Source organism: Prionailurus viverrinus, chromosome B1 (assembly GCF_022837055.1).
Source record: "Prionailurus viverrinus isolate Anna chromosome B1, UM_Priviv_1.0, whole genome shotgun sequence".
Classification (NCBI taxonomy): domain Eukaryota; kingdom Metazoa; phylum Chordata; class Mammalia; order Carnivora; family Felidae; genus Prionailurus; species Prionailurus viverrinus.
In genome coordinates this window covers 15,745,600-15,771,140 of record NC_062564.1, presented here as the reverse complement: position 1 = coordinate 15,771,140, position 25,541 = coordinate 15,745,600, and the positions used below count along the sequence as shown (strand labels likewise).

The 25,541-nt window shown below is 45.6% G+C and overlaps 1 protein-coding gene and 1 long non-coding RNA gene across 6 annotated transcripts in view; one reads left to right on the top strand and one right to left on the bottom strand.

The window, feature by feature from the left end:
* Positions 1-6,650: 6,650 nt before the first annotated feature.
* On the bottom strand, positions 6,651-13,010 carry LOC125164142 (uncharacterized). Its single transcript, XR_007151650.1, has 3 exons — positions 12,922-13,010; positions 8,207-9,816; positions 6,651-6,738 (listed from the first exon to the last, which is right to left on the bottom strand). It is a non-coding gene; the product is annotated as an uncharacterized LOC125164142 (long non-coding RNA).
* Positions 13,011-19,728: 6,718 nt separating this feature from the next.
* The window catches only part of ACSL1 (acyl-CoA synthetase long chain family member 1), a 72,387-nt gene continuing 66,574 nt past the window's right edge, over positions 19,729-25,541 (top strand). For 4 of the 5 annotated variants that reach the window (XR_007151502.1, XM_047855497.1, XM_047855495.1 and 1 more), the window contains exon 1: positions 19,729-19,891. The gene's annotated coding sequence lies outside the window, so the exon portion shown is untranslated. Of the gene's footprint in view, positions 19,892-20,277; positions 20,517-25,541 lie in introns of those variants that run through there. The other variant, XM_047855496.1, reaches the window with a different exon arrangement.

Below are 25,541 nucleotides of genomic sequence, written 5' to 3'. Positions count from 1 at the left end.
GGTTTGGCGCCTCATCTAAGGTCACAGAGCTAGCGGCGATCGGGGGCTTCACCCAGAACCTCCACGCCAATTCCAGGGCACATTGCACCGTGTCATATGGACTTGCTCTGTGTAGGAGCCGAGCTGGGCCCACACAGCTTGTTCCAGACAGAGCCTGGACGTGGGCCTACAGGGGCCCTGAGGATGCAGACCTCCGACTGCTTGGGGGCATAACTGGCCCAGGGCACCGGCCTCTGTGCTCTCTCTGAAATCCACCTCTGCCTCACCGAGATCACCCTTCCCACAAGCTGTGCCCCGCCAATGAGGACCGAGGGGGCCGGGGCGCTAGGACGGGCCCCTTTGTGGGATACGTGGGACTCCACTGACTGGTGACTTTGTCTCAGGACGCCCTTTGGCCTTGCCCAACTTTCCTGACAGCTCGGGAGCCAAGGAAGTGTTCACTCCACCTTTCTCCCCCTCCTTCACTCAAGATGACACTTGTATTCCAGTCTGATGGCAATCCCACCCTTCTCCAGCTCCCTAAGCAAATCCTTGGCTGCTGTTGGTCGGAGGCCCCGATTATCCCAGCCTGTCTCATTCCTTCATTGCTGATGCCCCTGCAAGGCACATCCCCAGGCTCAGGGACCTGGAGGAGAACCTAGTGTTCAGACTCTGGTGAATTAGCAGAACTAAGAAGGCAAAAGACAGAAAGATCGGGCAAATTTCAGCATGCATGCCAATGCTGACCCAAACCTGTCCTTAGAGGGGGGAATCTTCAGGGAGAACGTTAGGTGGGAAAATTAACGCTGCCATGGGCGTGTTTGCTTGGGCAGCCTGCTTGGAGGGGTCGGGGAGAAGTGGTTGCTCCTAAGCAGTGAAGCTCCTTTGTGTCCTGCTGACAAAAGTTGTTCCTATTTGGCCTTCTGTACCCCTCTTAGGTTTCAAAAGTCGCTGTCCTCACGACCTGTTTTTTTAAGTTTTTATTCAAATTCCAGTTGGTTAACATACAGTGTAATATTAGTCTCAGGTGTTCAACACTTCCATCCATCACCCAGTGCTCATCACAGCAAGTGTGCTAGTTAATCCCCATCACCTATTCCCCCCCCCCACCCCCTCCCCTCCGGGAACCATCAGTGTGTTCTCTACAGTGAAGAGTCTGTTTCTTGGCTTGTATTGCTCTTCCCCCCCCCCCCCCCCCCGCCCACCCCTTCGCTTGTTTGTTTCTTAAATTCCACACATGAATGAAATGGTATTTGCTTACAGTCTGTTTTTGTTGACCTTTGAACTGCATGCGATGGGGAAGAGGCATCACATAGGATACACACTCATTAAAGAAAGAACCGTCCATGTTGATTCCTTCTGAGTGACATCACAGAAGGCATTAGTCTTTGGATCTGTTGTTCGAAGAAGGAACCAGTTCCAAAAACAGAATCCCACACATTCTCCTCCTCTGGGTCACAGAGCAAACATACCGTTCCGTGTTCATTCATTAAATACGCCCTGTGCCCTATCATGGCTGGGTGCTGGGATTCAGAGAGGAAGTACTGTCTAATAGCATCATTAACACATGTCAGGGAAACAAGACAAGGGAACCTGTCTACGGGAACTCTGAGACTTAGATTGATTTACTGAAAATAAAATTCTCTTACTAACTTTTTAAATGTTTATTTTTGAGAGAGACAGAGAGGGACAGAGTACGGGCAGGGGAGGGGCAGAGAGTGAGAGGGAGACACAGAATCCAAAGCAGGCTCCAGGCCCTGAGCTGTCAGCACAGAGCCCAACATGGGGCTTGAACTCACAATGACCAGTGGGCAGAAGGAAGGGGTTTAGACATCAAGGAGCCAAGTTGCACAACACCCTCTCGATCTGTGCTGGATGTGGCCCTTGAGTACCTCAAGTGCAGGGTCAGTCTGACCCCGGTGCTGTATGTATAAAATGCACAATGGAGTTTGAAAACCAAAGTTTAAAAAAGAATGTAAAATATCTTATGATAATTTTCATATTTATTGCATGTCAAAATGGCATTCTTCTGGACCTCTTGGGTTAAATAACACACAGTATTAAAATTAACTTCATCTACTTCCTTTTGCTTTTTTAATGTGGCTATCAGAAAATTTAAACTTTTGTATGAAGCTCAGATTATGTTCACCGTGCCGCTCTAGATGTCAGATCCAATGAGGGCAGTGATCGTATGTGCTCATTGAATTGCCATTATATTCATAGAATTGAACACAGTATCCAGCACCGAAAAGCACTGAATAAATATTCGAGGAATGAATAGCAATATGAATGAGCAAATGGACATCAGTATTATTCATTTCTCTGAAGCAAGAAACATTTCTGTCCCCTTTTTCCTGAACCTAACATCTGAGAAAGAGGCAGGAGATTTGCAAAAGTCCATCTCCCAAACTTGAATTCCAGCCCTGGACTCGCTTGAGTGTATGTCTGATTGCCTTCGCAGAAACTCCACGGAGGTGGCTCACAGACATCTCAAACTTACCTCCAGAGCAGAATTCTTTATTTTCTTCACAAACTGATTCCCGCCCAAATCTTTCCCGTCCGATAAATGGCCGATAAATGGCACCGTGATCTACCAATCCTTCAGGGCAAAAACACGAGTCATTCTGGAGTACTCTATTTCCCCCACTAATACCACAACCCAACCCCATCCAATCAAGAAATAAAACTTATTGGTTCTTACTGCAAAATATATTCCAGATGCATCCAGACTTCTCTACCATATTCCGAATTGCTCCGTGTACTACTGCCGTGGCCCTCAGAAATTCTGTGAACTGTTATTATCCTTCTGACAAAATGGATGCCCAACAAACTTTATGGGAAGATGACTTTTATTTGTATTTAACAAATGTGTTTCAAAAGAGCACACCAACTTCAGGATGGACACGGGTGGGCAGACATCTAAATATACACCAGCCTTCAGGCAGGGCTTCAGCTTGTCCAGACAAAAATCTGTTCCATTTATTGAGCTGTCCACAGATGTGGGACCCAGAGACAGGCGATGGAGGTGTTAACCCCATCATTTATTAGCTGTAGGATCCGCGCCTTTCCTGGGTGTTGGTGCAACAGCAGAGTAAACATCACTCTCCCCCTCCCCGCCCAGTGCAGCTTCTTGCCGCCTTTTGGGGACCTCCGCCAACAGTGTTCCCCCAGCTCAGAAGCCAATGAAGTGCACCCCTTGCCCCCACCTAAAACATACAAAACATAAAATGATAGCCGTCATCTATCTGCTGGATCACGGAAAAGATAAAGGAGATCTCAGACACTTGTGGAAATAAACCATAGGCGCTCTTTGCTGGTTTGGCTCTATAAAGAGTTATTGTATTGCTACAGAATTGCAGGAAAATTAACTCAGCCTAGATAAGGAAGAGGGCACGCTGAGATGGAACCCTAACACGGGGTTCTGCCGGCTCCCTCCATGCAGGAGAGCAGGTGCCTGCTCTGCACATCTCTGCAGTTCGACTGGGGGCTCTACACCTCCATGTCCCCCCTCCCGCTGCCCCTGGATTTCGCCTTCTCCTAGGACGACCCTCCGCAAACACCCCCCGCCACCTTTCCAGTCCCTTGTGCCGTCGTTGGCCCTCTCCGGTGTGAGTGTTGGCTCTTCCGTGTGACGCCACGCCTCCCAGGAGGGAGCCCTCTTTTCACTCTCTCCTACTCGGTTCTACTCTGCCAGGCGAATCTTCCAGAAGCACCATATTCTTGAAGCCATTTTCCTAAATAAGAATCCGCGGTAGCTCGTCTGGCTCGTTCATTCATTTTTAAAGATTCATTCATCCAACATACATTTATGTCAGGCCATATGCTCGGGATGCTGATTAGCGAAACAGGCCAGTGCCAGTTCCCTAAGACTGAATGAGCGCCACGCTCTTCCCTGTGGTTTTTAACACTTCGCCATCTCTCAGCTGGGCCTTTGTGTTCATCATTTCCCCAAACGGGGCTTCCACCCTCCGTTCGTTATCATCCTATGAATTTTGCTCACCGCGGAAGGACCGATTTAAAGCATCCCTCCTCGATACTTGTCTGAATTTATATCATTTATTTTGCACACACCACTAATTTCACCGCCATCCTTCAGCGTCTTATTTTTTTAGTGCAGTTACTCTTCGAAATGTGTGGGTCTTATCCCCACAGCTAAACATAAATATACATACTTTGAGTGGGGTTCTCCCACAGTGTCTAGCCGATAGAGTGTTTTGCAATATTTTTGATTGATTGATCGATTAGAAATTTACTCTTTGAGAGATCTGCTCCATTATCGGCGAAAGTCATACATAGACTGCAGTTCACCCTTCAACACCCCGGGCTTGAACTGTGTGTGTCCACTTGTACACGAATTCTTTTCAGTAATTATATTGGAAAATTTCATGGAGATTTCTGACAATTTGAAAAAAAAACCTCATAGACAAACCACATAGCCTAGAAATATCGAAGAAATTATGCACAGGTTAGGTACGTCACGAATGAATAAAATGTGTACAGACTATTTTATCATTTGCTGCCAAAAAATATATACACAAATCTATGATAAAAAGTTAAAATTTATCAAAACTCATGCACACAGACCATACATACTCCCATCTGCAGTTAGGAGAAATGTAAACGCAGATGCAGTATTAGATCATAACTGCATAAAACTAACTGTAGTACATATTTCACTACACTGGTAATTTCATAGCTACCTCCTGTGACCATTGTGGTGAGCTCAAGTGTTGTAAGTATCCGCTTAAAACACCCTGTGATGCTAATTATCTCCATGTGGGCAGCTCCTCTCTCGAGTCAATTGCATATTGCAGTAAAAAGTGACCGCTCACAGTTCTTGCGTATTTTTCATCACGTTTAATCAATACTGCAGACCTTAAATAATGCCATGGAATCCACCTGAAGTGCCACTAGTGACGCTGGAAATGCTCCCAAGAAGCAAAGTCCTGACATGACAAGAGGAAGTTGAATTTCTTAATATGTACTGTGGACCGTGATCTGCAGCTGCCTTTGCCTATGGTTTCAAGTGCATGAACCCAGCATAGAGACCATTGTAAAGAAAACAAAAGAAACTGCATGAGGCCATGACCACAGCCAGGCCAGTAGCCATGAAAACCTTGACCTTCCTTTTCTTAAGTTTATGTATTTATTTTCGGAGAAAGAGAGAGAGAGAGAACAAACAAGCAGGGGAGGAGCAGAGAGAAGGAGAAACAGGATCCCACGCAGGCTCTGGGCCATCAGCGCATAGCCCTATGCACTCACCAACCGTGAGATCGTGACCTGAGCCAAGATGGAGAGTCAGATGCTTAACCAACTGTGCCACCCCAGGCACACCAAAAAACTTTGCACCTCTTGCTAAATACCCTTTTGGGTCGTATTGAAAATGCAGCTTTTATGTGGATGCAGGATTGCTGTAAGAAAGGCATACCTGTAGCCTCTAATGTGGTTCAAGAAAAAGGGAAGTCATTATAGGACAACTGGAAGCAAAAGGAAGGCCGCTGTCTCTCGTAAGTGGAGAAACTGCGTGTCAGCCAATCACATGTAAGTGGTTTTACAAAACATAACAATGTTTTCAATACTGTTATGAATCTGACCATGATGCTTTGTGCCATAAAATTTTTATAGCAATTCACTCATTAATGTATCGGCTAGGCTACTGTGGAGCAGTCATGTGGGATATACTAGGCTACCATAAAGCAATCACACTGCTGCTTTTTCATTGTCAATGCATGAACCATTATACCTGTAAATAAACATGAATTTCTTTCATTATATTTTCATTGTTTGATGTCTAGTGTTATACGTATTAACATCTACATTGTTTTGTATCGTGTAATATTGAGGTAGGTACTGACAGATGATTCATCTCGTGAACAAATGATGTAAACCTATGGGATTCATAAATACAGTACAGTTCTATAAATGTATTCTCTCTTCCTTATGATTTTCTTAACAACATATTCTTTTCTCTAGCTTACTTTAGTGTTTTTAAGCTTATTTATTTATTTAGGGAGAGAGAGAGAATGAGCAGGGGAGGGGCAGAGAGAGGGAGAGAGAGAGAATCCCAAGTAGGCTCCACACTGCAGAGCCTGACGTGGGGCTCAGTTTCATGAACTGTGAGATCATGACCTGAGCCAAATAAAGAGTTGGATGCTGAGCCACCCAGGCACCCCCTATAACTTACTTTATTGTAAGAATACAATATATAATACGTAGAGCATACAGAATATGTATCAATCGACTGTTTATGTTATAGGTAAGTCTTCTGGTCAACAGTAGGCTACTAGTGGCTCAGTTTCTTGGGAGTCCAAAGTTGCAGATAGATTTCGACTGTGTGGGGAGGTCAGCACCCCTCGGCCCTGCATTGTTCAGGGGTCCACTGTATTTTTGTCATCAGACTAAATCATCCGATTGTATTTCTACTACTTGAACTTTATATGAAGTCTTTAATCAGCAGATATTTAATATCTATTCTCTACACTGAAAAATTGTTTACAAATTCTATTTATGAAACAGGAGATGCCCTTAAAGTCGGGATTCAATATTTCACTTTTTATTAGTGCTCATTGTGTTTACTATGGCATTAGACAAACAGCAAGTGCCTGATTAAAAACAAAAAAGAAAAAGATAGCTTGTAACATTTCCTGTATTTCAATGGTTTATTTTCTTGTTACTTTGGCATTATATTCTGACATCATTGAAAGCAGGATGGTGTTTTGTTTACTGCTGCATCAACAATTCCCAGGACAGGGCTGCTACCTGTTAAACAGAAAAAGAATCAGAGAATATGATGGATGGATGGATAGGTGCATGGATGGAAGGATGGACAAATGGATAGAGGGACAAATTGATAGATGCATGACACAGAACAACAGAGATTTCTTCCAGTCTAGGGCAAAAGAAATTTCCTGAAGGAACTGGTATTTGAGCTGACCTTAAAGACTAAGGAAGCTTTAGATGTGTGGGATGATAAGGGCAAACCCAGGCACAGCAAACACGTTAAACAACAGCCTGGTGGATCAGAAGAGTTTGATGAAAGTTGGCAAGACACGAAGTGCTAGACAATAAGGTTGATGACTAGAAATGTGTTTGACATATTTGTGAGTCCATTGGAAACATTTTCAGCTCCTTGAAGGCATAGCCAGTTCGTGGGTGTGTTTCCAGAGCTTAGCCCAGTGCCTGTCACACACTGAAATAATGGAATAAAAAAACAAGTCATGGAGGGAAGTTGGCTCTTGGCCACTTCTCTGAAGTCACCTACTGAGACCTTTTTCCTGGCTTACTCCATTACACCATATTGAATGCCTTGGTCTTTCTTAAACATAACTTAGAGCCTTTACAATTGCTCTTTCCTTTACCTGAAGCTCTTCTTACTCTGCTCTGCCCCACTGACCTCCTGCTCTCCTTTAAACAAACCACCCTGACACCTTTGCAGTTGCCATTTATTTGATCACTCTGCTGGGAAAATTCTTCCCACCCGTCTTCACGGGACTTGATCCCTCCTTCATTTAAATCTCTCCTAAAAGTCTCTTTCGCTTCCTTGAGAAGCCCTCCCTGCCAGCCCATGTAAGGAGTGCCTTTCTCCTGTCACTCTCAATCCCCCCAACTTTTATTTTTCTATTGTTTCCTTTTTCTTCCTAGCACATAGCGCCACCTTCTATTATTAGAGAGTTGTGTCTAATCTCCACCTGGTTGGGATGTCAGCTCTTTTTTTTTAGGTTTATTTTTATTTGAGAGATAGAGAGCAAGTGGGGGGAGGAGCAGAGAGAGAGGGAGACAGAATCTCAAACAGGCTCCATGCTGTCAGTGCAGAGCCCAATGAGGGGCTCAGACTCACAAACTGTGAGATCATGAGATCATTGAGAGTTGGACATTTTTTTTTAACGTTTATTTATTTTTGAGAAGAGAGAGACAGAGCATGAGTGGGGGAGGAGAGAGAAAGAGGGAGACCCAGAATCTGAAACAGGCTCCAGGCTCTGAGCTCTCAGCACAGAGCCCAACACGGGGCTCGAACTCATGGACCGCGAGATCATGACCTGGGCCGAAGTCGGATGCTTAACAAACTGAGCCACCCAGGCTCCCCTAGGGTGTAAGTTCTTATTCCAAAAATTTCCCATAGTGGTTTCTTATTCTCTGCTATTTCCCTGAAGCCTAGAACAGTGCTTGACATAGGAAGCACTCCATAAATATCTGTTGAATAAATAAATAAGTCGTTCAAATACCTTACCCCGGAATTGAAAGCCTTTTATACTTGTACTCCGATCTTCCTTTGGGGCGACTAAGTCCTAGAACTTCAAAGGTAGAATGGACTACATTAAGATGATCTTATCCATCCAAAGCATCTTAAAGATGAGAATAGTGAGGCCTAAACCGGAAAGCATAAGCTAGAGGCCAAATCATACAGTAAATTGGTGAAAGGGCCAGAATGAGAAACTTGATCTCCCGTGGCCTACCAGGCTTAACCCTGACCCACACCAGTTCCTGCCATCTGCCCTCCATCAGGGATCAGAGTGAGCTTCGAAAATGCAAGCGTGACTCACCTCTACTTGACGCTGTTCAGTGCCTCTCCATCTCTCAGTCCAATCAGCTGTGCTCGCTGAGAGCAGCTGCCATGTTGGACCCATGTCCTTGTTGTGTTCCCAATGAATGTCCCTCAGTGCTGTTTCACACATCTGTACCTCCATACACGCTCACTTGTGTCTGGACCTGTTATCGTCTGCCTTGATGATTCTTACCCATTTATCCTTCAAAACTTTATTTAAGGGGCTATTCCACCATGAGGCCTACCATTATACCATCCCCCCAAGTCTCTGAGAAATAACTAATTCCCCTCCTCTACATTAATTCTAATCCTAGTCCTTGCTTCTGTCACTACAAATGTTATAACCGAATTGTCCCCTTCCATGGGGTTACAGAAGGTAGTGGACATTTGTCATTTCTACTGTGCGATGTTCAACCCTCCTTCTGTTTGGGAGCAGGAGTGTCACACGACCTGGTCTGTGACTACAGATGACAAAGCAGAGAGCTCCTCTTTCTCTCTCTATCCCTGGCAGCCTGGGCCCAGGCACCGGGCCAGAGTCTGGCAACCAGAAGCCCATCCTACAATTTGGACTCTTGAGTGAGTATAACCGACACAAAGGGAGGGCTGGGATCCCCTCATGGCAGGTACTGCGGCTGTGGTGGTGGCATTCTGACGAGACTGATCTTGCTAGAAGATGGCTCTGCTCTTCCAGCTTCTCAGCCCAGGTACCAATGGGGAGAAAATCTCATGGCAGAATTAAATACAAAGTTCAATAAATATTAGCAACTAGTATCACGTATCCATGTATATTGACACAGGGAGCTCAATCTTTCTCTAAGACAGCCTGTCTCCTCCAACCCTATTCTTTCTGATTTGTCTATTTCTTGTCACCTGAATATGTTTTGGACACTTTGCTGCCTCATCTAAAGGACCTAGCACCTACTCCATCTGTCTAAATCCTAACCATCCTTCAAGGCCCCTTCAGTGGCTCCATTTGACCCCCTCCCCCCATGAGCTTGCCACCTCTTCGTTCCCATAGCACTCTTTCCCTATGCTATTTATGATAGATTGGATTTTGGTCCCTATGATTCGCAGCCCTTTCTTGTGGAAGGATTACACACCACCCTCATAACTTGACGGGGCCACTAAAATGTGAGAAGTGACATGTGTCCCATCCAAGCGGAGCTTTGAGAGTGATCTTGTAGCTCTCCCATTGCACTTTATTCTCTGTCATAAGAGTGGCATCTCCTTAGAGAGAGGCTGTCCCTCCAACCTGGGTCCTGGAAAGACGAAGATCTGTGGAGTCCACGGTCGATCTTTAGTTCAGCCATCAAGAGAATGAAAAATAAACCTTTGTTATCGGCCACTGATTTAAAGTTGACATTACTGTAGCAAAACCTAACATAAGCTGACTAAGGCACCACTCACTTACAGTTTTCATGTGCTATTTGGTATTATTATTTATCTTTAAATAAATATATCCTGTGTTCCCAAGGTGTTTTCCAACACCAGCAGCCAATTTTCTGCTGACATCCAACTGGCTGCCCAACAATTCAATCCAATCTGTAACCTAGCATTAGCACAGACCCCACAGGGTAAGGGCTCAGTCCCAAAAAGGCTGCCTTCCTTCTTCAGATGTCACTTGCAAGTAGTAAGGCCCCATCCTTACGTCTAATTTGGCTACAAACTGGGGTTCCCGTGACCCACTTCTCAGGTTCCATAATCTGCTAGAACCATTCATAGATTTCAGGGAAACACACTTATTGGTTTACTCGAAAGGATATTATAAATGATAAAAAATAAGCAGCCAGATGAGGAGGTACATAGAGCAAGGTCCAGGAAGGTCTTGAGTGCAGGACTGTCTATCTGTGTGGGGCTGGAATATGCCACCCTCCAGGCACGTGAATGCATCTACTAACCCAGAAGCTCATCAAATTTCTTCTTTTCGGAGGTTTTCTAGAAACTTAATCTCCACCTGCTCCTTCCTGGAACTCAATGAGTGAGGCTGGAAGATCAACCCTATTCTGAGGCTAACATAAATCTCCTCGCTAGCATAAAACCAAAGGGACCCTCTAAAACTAAAGGGACTCACTTTGAGTAACAAAAGACACTGAGCACTCAGGAAATTCCAAGGATTTTAGGGACTCCATGCCAGGAATGAAGGGCAAAGACCAAATATATTCTTTATGATATCATCTTTGGAATCAGAGGCACCTGGGTCGCTCAGTCAGTTAAGCATCCGACTTTGGCTCCAGTCGTGATCCCTTGGTTTGTGAGTTTAAAGCCCAGCATTGGGCTCTGTGCTGACAGCTCAGAGCCTGGAGCCTGCTTTGGATTCTGTGTCTCCCTCTCTCTCTCTGCCCTTCCCCCACCTCAAAAATAAATAAACATTAAAAAAAAAAAAAAAAAAGCCCAGAACCTTTGGAAACAGAAATCATGGCTTACACCCACAACAGTTCCCAGCCCCAGACGGTGCAAAATAGTAGCTGCCCAGTAAATGTGAGTGGATGGTAAGGATGATTTTCAATAAACTTGAAAAAGAGACAAATTAAAGCAGACCTGTTCACCCAAAGTTGAGACTAGACCACCATGCTATTTTTTTTTAACACGAAAAGTGTAGAAGCTTAATAGCATGGGGGTATCTCAGTAGGAACAACACCCAGGAGACAGAGATTTCAGAAATTTAGTTATTTGTCTTCAGTAACCTCCCCAGATTATTAGCAAAAAGCCATGGGCTTGGGAAAATGGGAGCTTGGTAAATTCTGGCAAATCGATTGACCTGAAGAAGACCGCATGAGAACAGAGTCATTTAAATGTCTTCAATAGTGAGTCCAAATGACCAGAAGCCCATATGTATGTGAGCAGCCTGCATTTTAAACTGAAGAAAAGCCTGTCAGATACACACACACACACACACACACACACACACACGGATTTTCAGCGATGATACAAAACCAGCCATGTATTCCTATATTTAGACCTAAGACATCTCCTTCAATTCAGACTATGTAAGAATATTCCCGATGGAGACTCTTGGCATTGAATTTAACAAAGTCAAGGACAAGAAGGTATTGTCACAGAGGGAGGTGGGCACCAAACAAGGGCCAGACTTTGATCACGTGGCCAAAATACTGGGGCACCAATACCGTGTCTTTGTAGTGAGTTAATTAGGTGAAATATTTTGTGCGAAAAATTTTCAGAGAGGGTATAGTCTAGGGATAGATAGGCACTAGGTCATCATGCTGTGAACTGAGGTTCCATTTTATATTCAACTCTACATCCTTCGTGAACAGGTATATATACACACAGACCCACACCTACCTACACACTCCAACACCTACCTCCTAGATAGCACACAGTAAATGCCCACAAACGTTTTTAAGTGAATACCTGAAAAGCTGAATTTACGATCAAACGTCAACCCTTTGCTGCCTACACGTGCCAAACTGATAGCACCATGCACTTAAAAATGAAAACATATCTGGAAGCTTGGGATGGGGAAGCGAGGACCAAGGACCTATTATGTGGCGGGCCCCTTACAACCTACTGTTCGTATGTGGAAACTGAGGCTCAGAGAGATAAGTCACATAACTAGCGTTAAGATAAATTTCTAGGCCCAAGTTGGATCTGCTCCTGACCAGGGTGTACCATCAACAAATCAAAATTCAGATCACTTTCATGTCCCTGTAAGTGATCCTCTTGACCAGAAATACGTGAGTTGGCTAGTCCCCCAAAGCCAAGCCAACTCAGGCTCTGTACTTATTTCCTTGTTCCTTCTCATTCCAATCAAGGTTGCCTAAGTAGCCCCAGCCAATCAGATTATTTTCTGGTTTTCTCTTCCCTGTTCTTTATTATTTATTTTATAAATGCTTCCTGCCTTCTTCTCTGTTTTGCCGTTCTTGAATGGGGACTATCGGTTCCGTGAAGTGTTAAATAGCTTATTCATATCACTTAAATTCTGTTCTCTCTCTCTCTCTTTCTTTTGATTTCAGACAGAGAATCACACTCAGTGTGGAGCCCCACATGGGGCCGCATCCCACGACCATGAGATCAGGACCTGAGCCAAAATCAAGAGTCGGATGTTTAACTGACCGAGGCACCCAGGTGCCCCTTAAACTGTCTTCTTTAACCATTTTTTAAACACCGGGAAGAGGCAGAGTCCAGCCTTGAACGTAGAGATTTGAATTTTTCTATTCTATCACAGGCTCTTAACCTAGGGAGCCTCGGACACCCACAGACAGCGCACGGGAAGCGTTTATGAGGTGCGGATCCATATTTTTCATCAGATTCTCAAGGTGGGCCATGGCCTCCAGAAGGCTAAGGTGTGGGCCTGGGGGGAGCCTGCAGTGGCTGGGCTGGTGCAACGCGCATGAAGGAGCGGCCAGAGCAGAACTGAGGGAGGATGCATGTTGCCCACTCACCCAGTTTCAACACCACTCCGAACCGATGTCCCAACCCCACGGGGGTTACCAGTGTCCTGTTCCCAGAGACATCGGGTGACAGATGATCTGGTCCGAGTCCCATATGCTCCTTGTGGTATTTTTAGACACATTCTGTTCACTGAGAGAAACTTCAAATATTGCTGGGTGTCATGGGCCCGCGACATGACTGTTCCTTGGGTGGGGTGGAAGGGTGAGAGAGACCCCAGGGACGGGGGCTGGGCTCCCCCGGGCACTCAAGCACATGATGAGGGAGCAGCATTGTGACCTCAGAGGAGAGGGAAGCCAGTGAGCTCAGGTTCTAGGAATGGACTAGAAACAACCCCTGATGAATCACATACTCAATCCAATTTTCCTCTAGACTTCTAGCCACAGGCCTTCCTGAGAATAAGTAGAATGGAGATTCGAGACACTTTTTATTTATGTCACAAGGATGAGCAGAGTACTCACTGCTACCACCAGGCACGGTGAGGGGAGTCTCACGTAGACGTAGAGTGTGAAGAAGGCACATCCTACCTGCGTGTGCATTACACGAACAAGTAATCACAATGAATGTGACAAGTTCTGTGCCAGAACCATCAGACAGAGCTGTGGGACCACCTCCGGAGGAAACAGCAGTTACACCTTGGAGAAGGAGAAGCAGTACTATTGGTGGTGACATACCGGTTCAATGGAATAAACACGTATCGAGTCCCAGGCATTGTCTTGGGATGAGGGGAGGAGATGTCTAGACACACAACGTCTGCTGTCAGGATGCTCAAAGCCAGGCCCACAGACCTAGAAGCACGGAAATGACAACCTATCACAAACAGGCAGTGCAACTTAAATGGCAGGCTAGCACGACTCTGGGGATAACAAGGTGTGTGTTGTCTGTGTGTGTGTGTGTGTGTGTGTGTGTGTGTCTGCGTATCTGTGTGTGTCTGTGTCCTGGAGAAAGGGATGCCTGAGTTAGGTTTTGGATGATAAATAAGAATTTATAGGGTTGCAGATACAAAAAGCATAGCTACAAAGCCTTTCCAAAGAGAATCGTAAGTAATAGCACTTATAGAATATTCACTGGGGGCAAGTACTGTACTAAGTGCTTTGCAGACATTATCTCACACAGCAACTCACCACCACCACCCCCTGCTTTTTTTTTTAACATAATCATCCTTTCTTGGATAAGAGATACACTCAATCCCCAAAAGGCCTACCATACTCCAGACATATCTATCTGTCCATCTCTACCTAATTTGTCTATCTACTCATCTTTCTATCTTTTATATATTTTTATCTGACCTGATTTGATTTGATTTGGAGAGAAAGAGAGAGCACGCGGGGGAGGGGCAGAGAGAGAGAGGGAGAGAATCCCAAGCAGACGCCGTGCTCAATGTGGAGCCCCCGACCGTCAGAACATGACCTGAGCTGAAATCAAGAGCTGGCCACTCAACCAGCTGATCCACCCAGGTAACCCTCATCTTCCTATCTTCCTATCTATCTATCTATCTCTCATCTATCTATATACCATCTACCTATCTCTCCATATCTATCCCAGTGTTTATTCCAGAATCAGATATAGGATTTTATTTTCTTAAGAAATTATGGTTTTCTTCTAAAAAGCAGAAAACACACTTTCAAAAGTTTTGATTTACATATTCCTCTATTAGATCAGCTGAGGGATGACTGAACAAAAAGAGAACACAATGTTTGGAAGGCAGAGGCGGGATTAATATTTAAATACCTTGAAAGGAGACCTTCTCAGTGATATATTTCATCTAGTCACCCTGAACTGTTTAAAGTGACACTCCAGATTTTAGAGCAGAAATTCATGGCTTGTTAGAGCATTAGTGGTTATGAACTGGGAACTTTAGTTTTAGAAACCCTACTGACTCACTGAAGTTTACAGAAGGCTGGAGGGCTCACTGATGGACCTGCCAGGAATGCTCAAAGGTAGAAACTCTTAAGGGAAACAATATAACCACCGCTGTGCATTGAACTGGACAATCATGTGTGTTTTCAGATTGACCAATGAACTATTTCCTTGGCTAATACTCCCCAAAGCATGATTTTTTCCTGTGGAAACATGATTTCTTCTGTGAAAACAGAAGGAGCACAGGACTAGAGGGATGGGGAGGGAAAAGGTGTCACGACAATATATTCCTCGGAATGTAGGATATTGGATTTATTTTGGTCACAAGAGTGGAGGGCAGGCTTCCTTCCTCTTTCAGCTCTAATATTTTCAAACTTATCTGTATCCATTTGCACCTTTTTCTCTCCAGTCCCAGCAAAATGTGTTTTCCTTCGCTAGAAGCTAATGACATTAGCTGCTTTTCAAAACATTTGCCTCTCATCTCTTTAAACACAGGGTGTCCCTCCACCAACAGAACTATAAATTAAATATTCTTTGATTCTATTTTCACTTTAGCTAATATGTTTCTTCTTTACTTTCTTTTTTTTTTTAACGTTTATTTATTTTTGAGAGACAGAGAGACAGAACCCGAGCAGGGGAGGGGCAGAGAAAGAGGGTGACACAGAATCCCAAGCAGGCTCCAGGCTCTGAGCTGTCCGCACAGAGCCAGACGTGGGACTCGAACTCACTGACCGTGAGATCATGACCTGAGCTGAAGTCAGAGGCTCAACCAACTGAGCCACCCAGGTGCCCCTGTTTCTTCTTTACTTTCTTAAATTGAGATATGGTTGACTTGATCGATATAGAGAACATATATTAGTGACAGATGTCCAGCACAATGATTCCATATCTGTATATTGTGAAATGATCACCAAAATAAATCTTTAACATCCACTACTTTTACTATATTTTGTGTAATCTCAGATGCATATTTTTCCAGATTTTAATCTCTCTGGCATCAGGATGTACAGTAGACTTTTTGCAATATGGCCACTGTCGTTCCTCTCCTTGAATCCATGCCCTTGGGTAATCCTTTCCCACATGGATACTTGACTTAGTCATGTGACTTGCTTCAGCCAATGGAATAGCGGCAAACACAAAGCAAGCCAAAGTTTGAAAAGCAATTGTACGCTGGGGCTTATCCCCGTTGCAGAGCTTGGAGCCCTGAGGCCACCATTTTAGGACGGATGAACTGCTTACTGGAGTGGACATGTAGAAGAGAACCAAGAGACCCCAGCAAATATCCTGACATCCAAGTGAGTGAGGCCATTCGTGAGCCATCCAGCCCATATATCCACCAGCTGACTGGCTGCAAGAGAGAGCTCAGGAGACACCAGCAGGGGAACTACCTGGTTGAACCAGCCCAAGTGCCAAGCCACAAAATCATGAGCTAATAAATGATTGTTTTTTTAAGCCGCTAAATTTTACAGTGATTTGCTATGCAGTAAAAGCTAAGCAGTACACAGTACATCTTCCAGCTGATGATGTCATAATTATAATGGGAAGCATTTTTTTTTTCTTTCTCAGGGGTACATAAGATAATGGTGCATCTTACAATTGATTGTGACTTAGATCAGATGCAATACAGTATTATATGCACTTGGCAGGTAAGAAAGCTAGGGATCAGAAGGTTTCTTGCCCGAGGTCTGGAACCAGTAAGTTGTGGAATTTGAATCCATGCTGTCCGACTCCAGGCCTTTGCTCTTACCCTGCAAGCACTTCCATCCACCTGGATGGGGGAGTGTCTGGAGAGCTGGTTGGTAGGAAAGCAGAGATAGGTTATGAAGGGCATCTTAGAAGTTCTTGTAAAGAGTTTGATTTTGACAACGAAGAGCTAGTTGAATTGGAAGATTGGAGTACTTATAATGTATTTGACATTGACTGAATACAATATTCATACCACCTCAAGAAACAGAAAGTCGTGTTGTGGGGCTGCAGGGTAGAGTCTGGAAGGCCTGGAGTTGTCCAACAACTCACCCAGTATGAAGAGGGGTGTACCCATGGAAGTTACTGCCTACACAGCTGTGGACTAACTCTCCCTCGTAAAGTTAATGAAGTCAGTGGATCAAGTGCACTTGAACAATAAAAGGGGTGGGGAGAAGGGAGGACTATGGCTTAATTAGGGCCACTGGAGACCATGTGATAATCAGTAGTTACAGAGCAACATCTGTTTGGTGGAAATATCTCAGATTTCCCAGCAAATCTGAGATTAATGGCATACAGTGCCTGCTCTCTAGGTACTTACATCTCCTGGGGGAAATGGATATACGCCTAATGTAGATGTAACCTCAAAATAGACTGAGTGACAAGCACCCAGCCACTGATGCCAACCCCTTCTTTAACCATCCACTTACCAAGGTCTGGAATTTAAAGCCCATTGGCCACTAATAACTGATGTGGCTACACTTCAGATGACCATGCTCAAAAGCAGTAGATATAGAAGATCAATAATTGTCACAACTCTGCAGTTGGCAATCACAAGTGGGAGATTTTGAGACAAGGTCATTGTCAACCTGTCCCTCAGCATGTCCCAAAAAAGACTTTGACTCTCTTTAGCTTTTCTGGAAGGTTGACCAATCAATTTTAGAGAGCTATAGATTTGGATCTAGCCAGAATTAGCCACAGAAGTTTAATCGAGCCAAAATGGGGCCAAGAATAAGAAGAGAGACTCAAACTTCTATTAGGAATTTTGTTCCACTGCAACATCCCATTTGGCTCCTGTTCGGTTGGCTACAGAAGTGTTTGGGAAAAAAGAAGGTGGAAAAGAGGCTTAAGACTGGATTTCTACCGGGGCACCTGGGTGGCTCAGTCGGTTGAGTGTCCGACTCCAGCTCAGGTCACGATCTTGCTGTCTGTGAGTTCAAGCCCTGCGTCGGGCTCTGTGCTGACAGCTGAGAGCCTGGAGCCTTCTTGGGATTCTGTGTCTCCCTCTCTCTCTGTGTGCCTTGCCCGCTCACACTGTCTCTCAAAAATGAATAAATGTTAAAAAAATTTTTAAAAAAAGACTAGGTTTCTACCTCTCCCGGAGTCACAAAATGGAGCCCCCAACTATGGAGTACAGAACCTTTATTTAATGACAAAACTGAGATCATGGGCTGTCAGTCCCAACAACATCCTTCTGAGGTAGGTCCCATTCTTCCTGTCTTACAGAGGGTGAGACGGGCCTTGCTGCCCAACTCCAAAGCTTATGTGGCTTAGGTGCTCAACCACCATGCAATACTGCTTACCTTCAAAGTCTTTATCTGGTGGTCACAGGACAACGCCATCAAGTGTGAAACTTTTTGAGATGACAAGGGAGATACGTTTTTTAAAAAAGTGTTAGCACTGAAAGGGACCTGAGAAGTTAGTCTAGTCCTCTTATTTCCAGAGGAGAAACCTGAACTTGCCGCTACATCACACAGCAGCTCTACCACAGAGAGTAGGAATTGAGATGTAATCCCCGGTTGTGTGCCTCTCCTATGCTAGGGCCTTAAATTATCTGCACTAGAGCTAGAAATCAGGGAAGGGCATGCCAGTTGGAAGAAACGTGTCTTGGAGGGGGAAGGGACAGGGCAGACAGTTAGTGACAGCTGTCACGTGTTGTGGGGTTGAATTGTGTTCCCTTCTCCCTCAGAAGGAACCAACCGCACCCACACCTTGATTTTGAAGCTCTTGGCTCTAGAACCGTGAGACAATACATTTCTGTTTAAGCTACCTGGTTTGTGACACCGTGTCATGGCAGGTTACAAACCAATACAGCACAGAACTTGGACGTGCCTATGGAGAGGCGGAAGGACCAGTTAGAGAAGCAAGAGAAAAAAAAGAAGAGGCTCAAATGATGAAATCATGGGTGAGGAGAGAGAGATCTGAGCAGAGAAACCAAGTGGAAAGCAATAAAAACGAAAGTGGAGTACATTTCTAATTTTAGATGGAGAGCCTATGCCTAGAAGGGGATCTCGGAGAACTGAGCGGTTACAGAGGCCACTGGAGTGTGGGTGGCCCTCACCACTGCTGTCCTGGGGTACCTGGCACACTTTGGGAGGTAAGTCCTTGAGATATTAGTTGCTCCAGGGAACCCAATAAGCTTGAGGTGTCCCGGGAGCTCAGGCTCACAAAAACGTAAGTATCAGTCCAGTCCAGTGGTTATTATGTGCCTATGCTCTGGAAGCAGATTGCATGAGTTCCAAGAGTACTTTCGCCCTCACTAGCATTCAGCCTCTGTGCCTGAGTTCATTCCAAATGGCCAACGCAGGGATGCAGAACCCCTCAAAACCACAGCCACTGCTGAGCAGGATATACAGGCCCCAAGAACTTGGCAGGTGAATACTGCCCTTGAGCAATATCAAGCCTGCATTCTGCTCTCACTATACCCGGTTTGATTTGTTCAACGTTGCTTCACGACCAGGGCATTGCAGAAGTCCAGACAAGAGTGTTCCCAGCCAAAGACTATGGCGAAACTCCATGTGAAAACCGTGGTGAAATCGGGCTAAAAGGGGTCGTGCATGTGGATGACAAAAAAAAAAAAAAAAAAAAAAAGGCAAAGGAAGACCTCTGGTCACCAGGATCCCGCCCCCGCCCCTGCTCCCGCATTAATCCTTGCCCGTCTAGAAGTCAGCAAGGCAGGCAATTGGGGGAGGAAAATGACAAAGGGCGTCTGCCGGTCCTCATGGCAACGGGACCCCAGGGCTGGCCGGGCTTCTAGGTTGAAGCTCTACAATATACCCTTTGCCCTTCCACAGATTCGCTATGAAATCGAAGGCAGGAGAAGCGACTCTCCCTGAGTTTGCTCGCCGCCTCCCTGCACCCGCCAGCAGTCAGCCCGGCACGCGCGCACCCAGAAGGGAGATGGGCGCGCGTCGGGGGCGGGGCTTGAGAGCGGAGGCGGGGCCTGGGGCCGGGGCGGAGCCAGCGGGGCGGGAGCGGCTGGCGCACCCGCAGCAGCTTGGCTCCGCGGCGGCTGAGGCTGGGGTGCAGCCAGGGCGCAGGGACTACGGCGGCGCCCTTAAATAGCATCCGGAGTCGGCGCTGGGCAGGCAGTGGGCTGAGGTGACAGCCGGCGGCGTAGCGGCCCGGCCAGCCGAGGAGGTGAGTGCTTTTGCCGCCGGGAGCCGCGTTTTTTCCGGTGGTCTCGGCGGAGGCGCTGGGCTGAGGCTGCTCCGCCGGCCCGAGCCCGGGAGGCGACGGCCGCGGCGGAGACGCGTGAGCCACCCCTCGACTCCCGGGGACGTTCCGCTTTTCCGGCCTCTGCCCTCGGTTCCCCTTCTCGCGGCAGCGGAGGCCTTCGGGCCGCCAGAGCCCGCCGCCGCTTCCTGTGCCTGAGCCGGGGATGCCCGGCCGCCGTTTCCCGCGGGCTGCGCGGGCGCGGGGGCTGGTGCACGGCGGGGTCCGGGTGACGCGCGCCGCGGGACCGGCCTCTGGTTTGTGTGACGGCGGGGACCCGCCCGTCCCGGAAGCCGGACCCCGAGCTTCAGATGCGAGGGATGGTCCAGCGGGGCCGGGGCGCCTGTCCCCGTGACAGGGTTTTTGAGGCGCATTCGGACCGCGCCTGAAAGCGTCGGAGCCGGAACGTCCTGCTACCTCGGCGTGATGGTGGCCCCTGCGCGGAGCGCTTGTAGGAGGGTCGAATGCAGCCTCAAAAGCCGGTTGCTAAAAGGAGAAATTCTCGCGGTGTCTCTGGAGGAGTGCCCATAGCCGTGTTGGAGTCACTGATGTAAGAAGCCTGGTGTTTTTTGAAATTAGGAAGCAGCGATGATACCTATCGTCTTGTAGCCTGGGAAAGTGGTGGTAAAGGACTTGAATGGTCACGTGGACTAGAACCTAGAGACCGACACTTATCAGTGTGTATTTACAATCGCAGATCCCTTCCCCACCCCACCTACTTACAAGGTGATGGAGCTTAATTAAGACCATTGTAGAAGTGCTGTTTGCCTTTTAAAGTTAACAGTTCTGAGCATCTTCTTGATACAGGAGCATCCAAAGTGCCCCCCGACTGTCAGTACCCTTTCTTTTATTTTTCGTCTTTGCTTAGCATGAGAAAAACATGAAATGTCATAGTGTCTGACACAAATTTCACCTGTGTTTATCTCGCTGTAAACAGTTATTTGCTTAACACAAACAAAAAGTCAATCGAAAGTTTCTGGTTGATTCTGCATTTTCAAGTGGCCATGGCAGGTTCAATGGGCACATTAGTGGACTTGAGGAGGTGGAACTTTTAAAGGAAATCTTGCTTCCCATCAGCATGGAGCCGGTCTTCTGAGATGAGATGTTCTTTCTTGCCTTCACTCAACTGGGAGAATCCCTTCCCAGTCTGAAACTTGACTCCTTATTTGTGATAGGTCTGCGTTAAACGAAAGTCTTTCATGAGCTAAGATTCTAGGACTAGGAAAAAATCTCCAAAAGTAGCCAACCTCATACCTCCCTTCCTCCCTTCAAATAGTGTAGGCATATTATGGACCTCTGTTTTATGCATTTACTGTGAACAGAAAAAAACTTTTTTTTTTTTTTAAATCACCCTTCCCTCACAATTATAAGCATTTTGACTTATTTCCTTCCTGGCTCTGTTATGCATATTTTGGCAATATTTTCATTATTATTGCAGGCAGCCTGACTCAAAAGAGATCTCTGGGCTTTTTCACTTGGGGTGTTTAAGAGATAGCTAATTGTGACAAGTGCAGGTTGGGACAGGTTTCGGTTTATATCATAGAGGTATTTTCCTAGCTACCTCTCTTTCAGATGAAGTTTGAAATAACTGAAAGCATTCTCACATGCCACAGGCCTTACTATGTCTTTCGTTTTTGATGTTAGCTGGCTTGTGGAAAATGTTCAGAGGAGGGGCTGGGGAGAGACCAGGTTGTTCTCTCATCACAGCTGGGGATTTCTCCTCTCTCCCTTCAAGTTTCACTTTTCTGGAAAGAGCAAGACTATAAGAATACTAGTAATTTCTAGATGTTGAGACTCCATAACCCGAGATGAATATGTATAATTTTTTTTTAATTTTTTTTTTCAACGTTTTTATTTTTATTTTTGGGACAGAGAGAGACAGAGCATGAACGGGGGAGGGGCAGAGAGAGAGGGAGACACAGAATCGGAAACAGGCTCCAGGCTCTGAGCCATCATCAGCCCAGAGCCCGACGCGGGGCTCGAACTCCCGGACCGCGAGATCGTGACCTGGCTGAAGCCGGACGCTTAACCGACTGCGCCACCCAGGCGCCCCAATATGTATAATTTTTAAGGGCAGTTGCTGAATGTATCGGGCAGGTTTGCCTCATAAAGCATGAGCTCCTTATTCTTCTGCACATACCGACTTTCGTATCCAAATACTGTTAAGTTAGAATCCATTAATAACGTTTTATGAACAGTATTGTCCGGATGATGCAATGGGATAGACTCTTGTGTTAAAAAATACAGAGGAACTTCCTTTAAGGCAGCTCCGAGCTATTGGTATCCTGTGGCCTTACTTGAAATCTTGGGATTCAAGCCTTTCTCTCGCGCAGGCAGGTTCGTCAGGAGGTAGACTGTAGGTGCACAGTGTTTACTGCAGGTGGTCAGTCCAAGTTGGCGGTCAGACAAACCCATCAGGATCATTTGTCTTTGGCACTCATGCCTAGAGACAAAGTCTCCTTGAACAGAGCTGATCTGAAGCTGCACGTGGTTAGGTTTAATTTTCAACATTGTAGTACTTGAAGGGGCTCTGAGAGCTTTTACAGAAACACGTTTGGAAAGCGCACAAGCTAGAAAGTGGAGGCAATTTACCAGTGTTTGTGGCTGCAACTCCAAGATTGTCCTTTTATCTCCAATTCCTTACCGAAAATGCCCAGATGACAGCTCAACAGGAATTTCTAGTTTGTGTGAGCCCAAAGTGATACATAATTTGAAAAAATTGACAAGAGGAAGCTATTGCGTAATCGGTGGTGTGTTACTTTCTCTGCTTTTTCTTTACATCCCGACAACGACAACGTTTAGAAGTTCTTGGCTGAGTTGTAGACAATGTCGAATTTGGTTTGTTGTAACTTTTGTGCAATTCCGAGGAGAGAATGAAATATGGAGCCTTTCTTGAAACATGGCTGGCTTGGAGGGAGGGCACATTCTCTGGACGAAAGCTTAGGTGTAGGTGAGTGCTCTCTTCCCCTGTGCTGCCTGCCTAGAAGAATGCATTTGGCTGGAGGCACAAAGAAAATCCAAGATTTCAAAACTGGTGGCTCTGTGTAGGTACCTGGGCTAATTCTCTTTATGAGAATTTTTCAAGTTTTAAATGAAATTTGAAAGCTATCTAACACCTAATTCAAAACCATTTGCCTCAGAAAACCTACATATGTGTGTGTATGTATATGTATATAAAATATAAAATTATAAAAAGTTTAGCATGTAAATGTGAAAGTATTTATAATAGGAATATATGCTTTTATAAGAATTATATTAACATAGGAATATTATGTATTATATACTTTTTACATTATAACACGAACCTCTGCTTCTAGAAAATTTGGGAACTATAAAAAAAGGTCTTCAAGAGAATAGATGCTATTAACCTTTTTGTGTATTTCCTTTTAGTGTTTTTCTAAACAACTTTTTTTGTACTTTAAGCATATAGTTTTAATTGAAGATAAAAATTTTGATGATTTAAAAAATTTCTTAATGTTTTTAAAAAAATTTTTTTAACATTTTGTTTTTGAAAGACAGAGAGAGACAGAGCACGATTGGGGGAGGGCAGAGAGCGAGGGAGACAGAATCTGAAGCAGGCTCCAGGCTCTGAGCTGTCAGCCCAGAGCCTGACGCGGGGCTCGAACTCACAAACCAGATCATGACGTGAGCCACAGTCCAACGCTTAACTGACTGAGCCACCTAGGCTCTCCTGATAGTTTAATTTTAATCACCTAAGTTATATTGTGAGCATTCTTCCATGTTGTTACCTTCTCCAAAACTAAGTTTTGAGAATGGCTGCATAATGTGGTGTAAGGGATATGTTCCAATTTACTTACCCTTCTCCTCCTGTTGGATATTTAAGAACAACTGCGTCAGAACAGTTTGCCAAGCCTCTTTTGTATTTCATGTATCTTTTGGAAAAATTAAGGCGTGTTCTGCTTTAAAACTGTTGACACTGGCAATGATTTGAAAATTATTTTTGTTAGTGAATGGTTTTTTTTTTTTTAATTTTTTTTTTTTCAATGTTTATTTATTTTTGGGACAGAGAGAGACAGAGCATGAACGGGGGAGGGGCAGAGAGAGAGGGAGACACAGAATCAGAAACAGGCTCCAGGCTCTGAGCCATCAGCCCAGAGCCTGACGCGGGGCTCGAACTCACGGACCGCGAGATCGTGACCTGGCTGAAGTCGGACGCTTAACCGACTGCGCCACCCAGGCGCCCCTGTTAGTGAATGGTTTTAATGAACTTTTGGGTTCATGTGTTCTAGCGCAAAGCTGTCGCTTTTTGGATTTCATGGTCTGGAAAGATAAATGGAAAAAATGAGGGCATCAAAGGAGGAAACGTGGATTGACATTTATACCATTTCCTCTTTCTGGAAGGACTTCTGATAAATGTATTATCTGTCCCTTTGCACAGTTTTGGCGGAGGAAGAAATTGGTACTTTCCCCTCAGGTTGGTGGTGAGAGAAATGTGCATATATCTAAGGCCCAAATACCTCGAACACTGTTTATTCTTTAAATAACCAGAGTAAAGAGAAGGTTGCTACAGAGACTAGTTTCTCCCTCAGGGCTCAGCCGTCAGCTACAAAGCAGGGTCTGTGAGCTGACTGAGGCAGTGGCCACAGCCCGGCAGGGGCAGGCTCAGGACGTGAAAGGTGATGATAACAGCCAACAGTCCAAGGCGCTGTTCTCAGTGCTTCTGATATCGTGTGAATTCAGTTAATCCTCCCTGCAAGGTAGGTCCTGCTATTATCCCTGCTTTACAAAAGATAAAAGAATAAAGGCAGGAATGAAGTTGCCCAAACCAGGATTTGAACCTACGCAAGTCAGACAGCTCAGGGGCCTGAGCTCCTAATTGGTTGGCTCAACTGCCTCCCTAGAGCTTGAAAGGTTCTTAGCCCAGGAGTGTCAGCAAAGTTCCAGGTTACCTAGCTAGTGGCAAGACAGGACAGAAGTGGTTCTTTTTCCGTGTCGTTGTTCCTTGATATCTCCTGGCCTCATTTTTACACTCTGTCCTGTACCACCAGAGCGCTGAAATGACAACAAATTTTGATTCAGCTTGCTTCAGTGAGTGACAAGATCACCTGGTCCAGAGCTATGACTTTCTAGAGAATTAAAGAGTTAAAGGCTTTGCCTGCCCTTGGTCGCATTAAGACTAGTGAACCGTCGAGGTGCACGGGTAATGCATCAAGTGTGTGGCAGGAAGAGAGGGTGTGGCTGGGAACAGGGACCCACGCTCGGCAGAGATGGTCGAGCCACTCACTTAAGTAAGAGATTGGTCTCACCGTGGCACATAGGTTTGCTTCCTGCTGTGCATCTCGGGTTACTTTTACCAAAAATAGACTTTCTCAGCATGTTAGAGACAAGAGAACAGAATTGTGAGTTTTCAGGGTTTGGAGGCACAGTGTTGTATCGCCTACTGGATATGGGTGCCTTTTTTCTAGGACAGTTTTAGGCAGAACCCCAAGGTACGGAATAAAAGCAGAGCTGCTGTGGTTGAAGGGGGCAGGGGCGGGAACCCCAGCTCCCACATATATACTTGCTTCCTGAGTCACCTTTGTCTGCGGCACTTCTAAATATCCCAGGCTCCCTG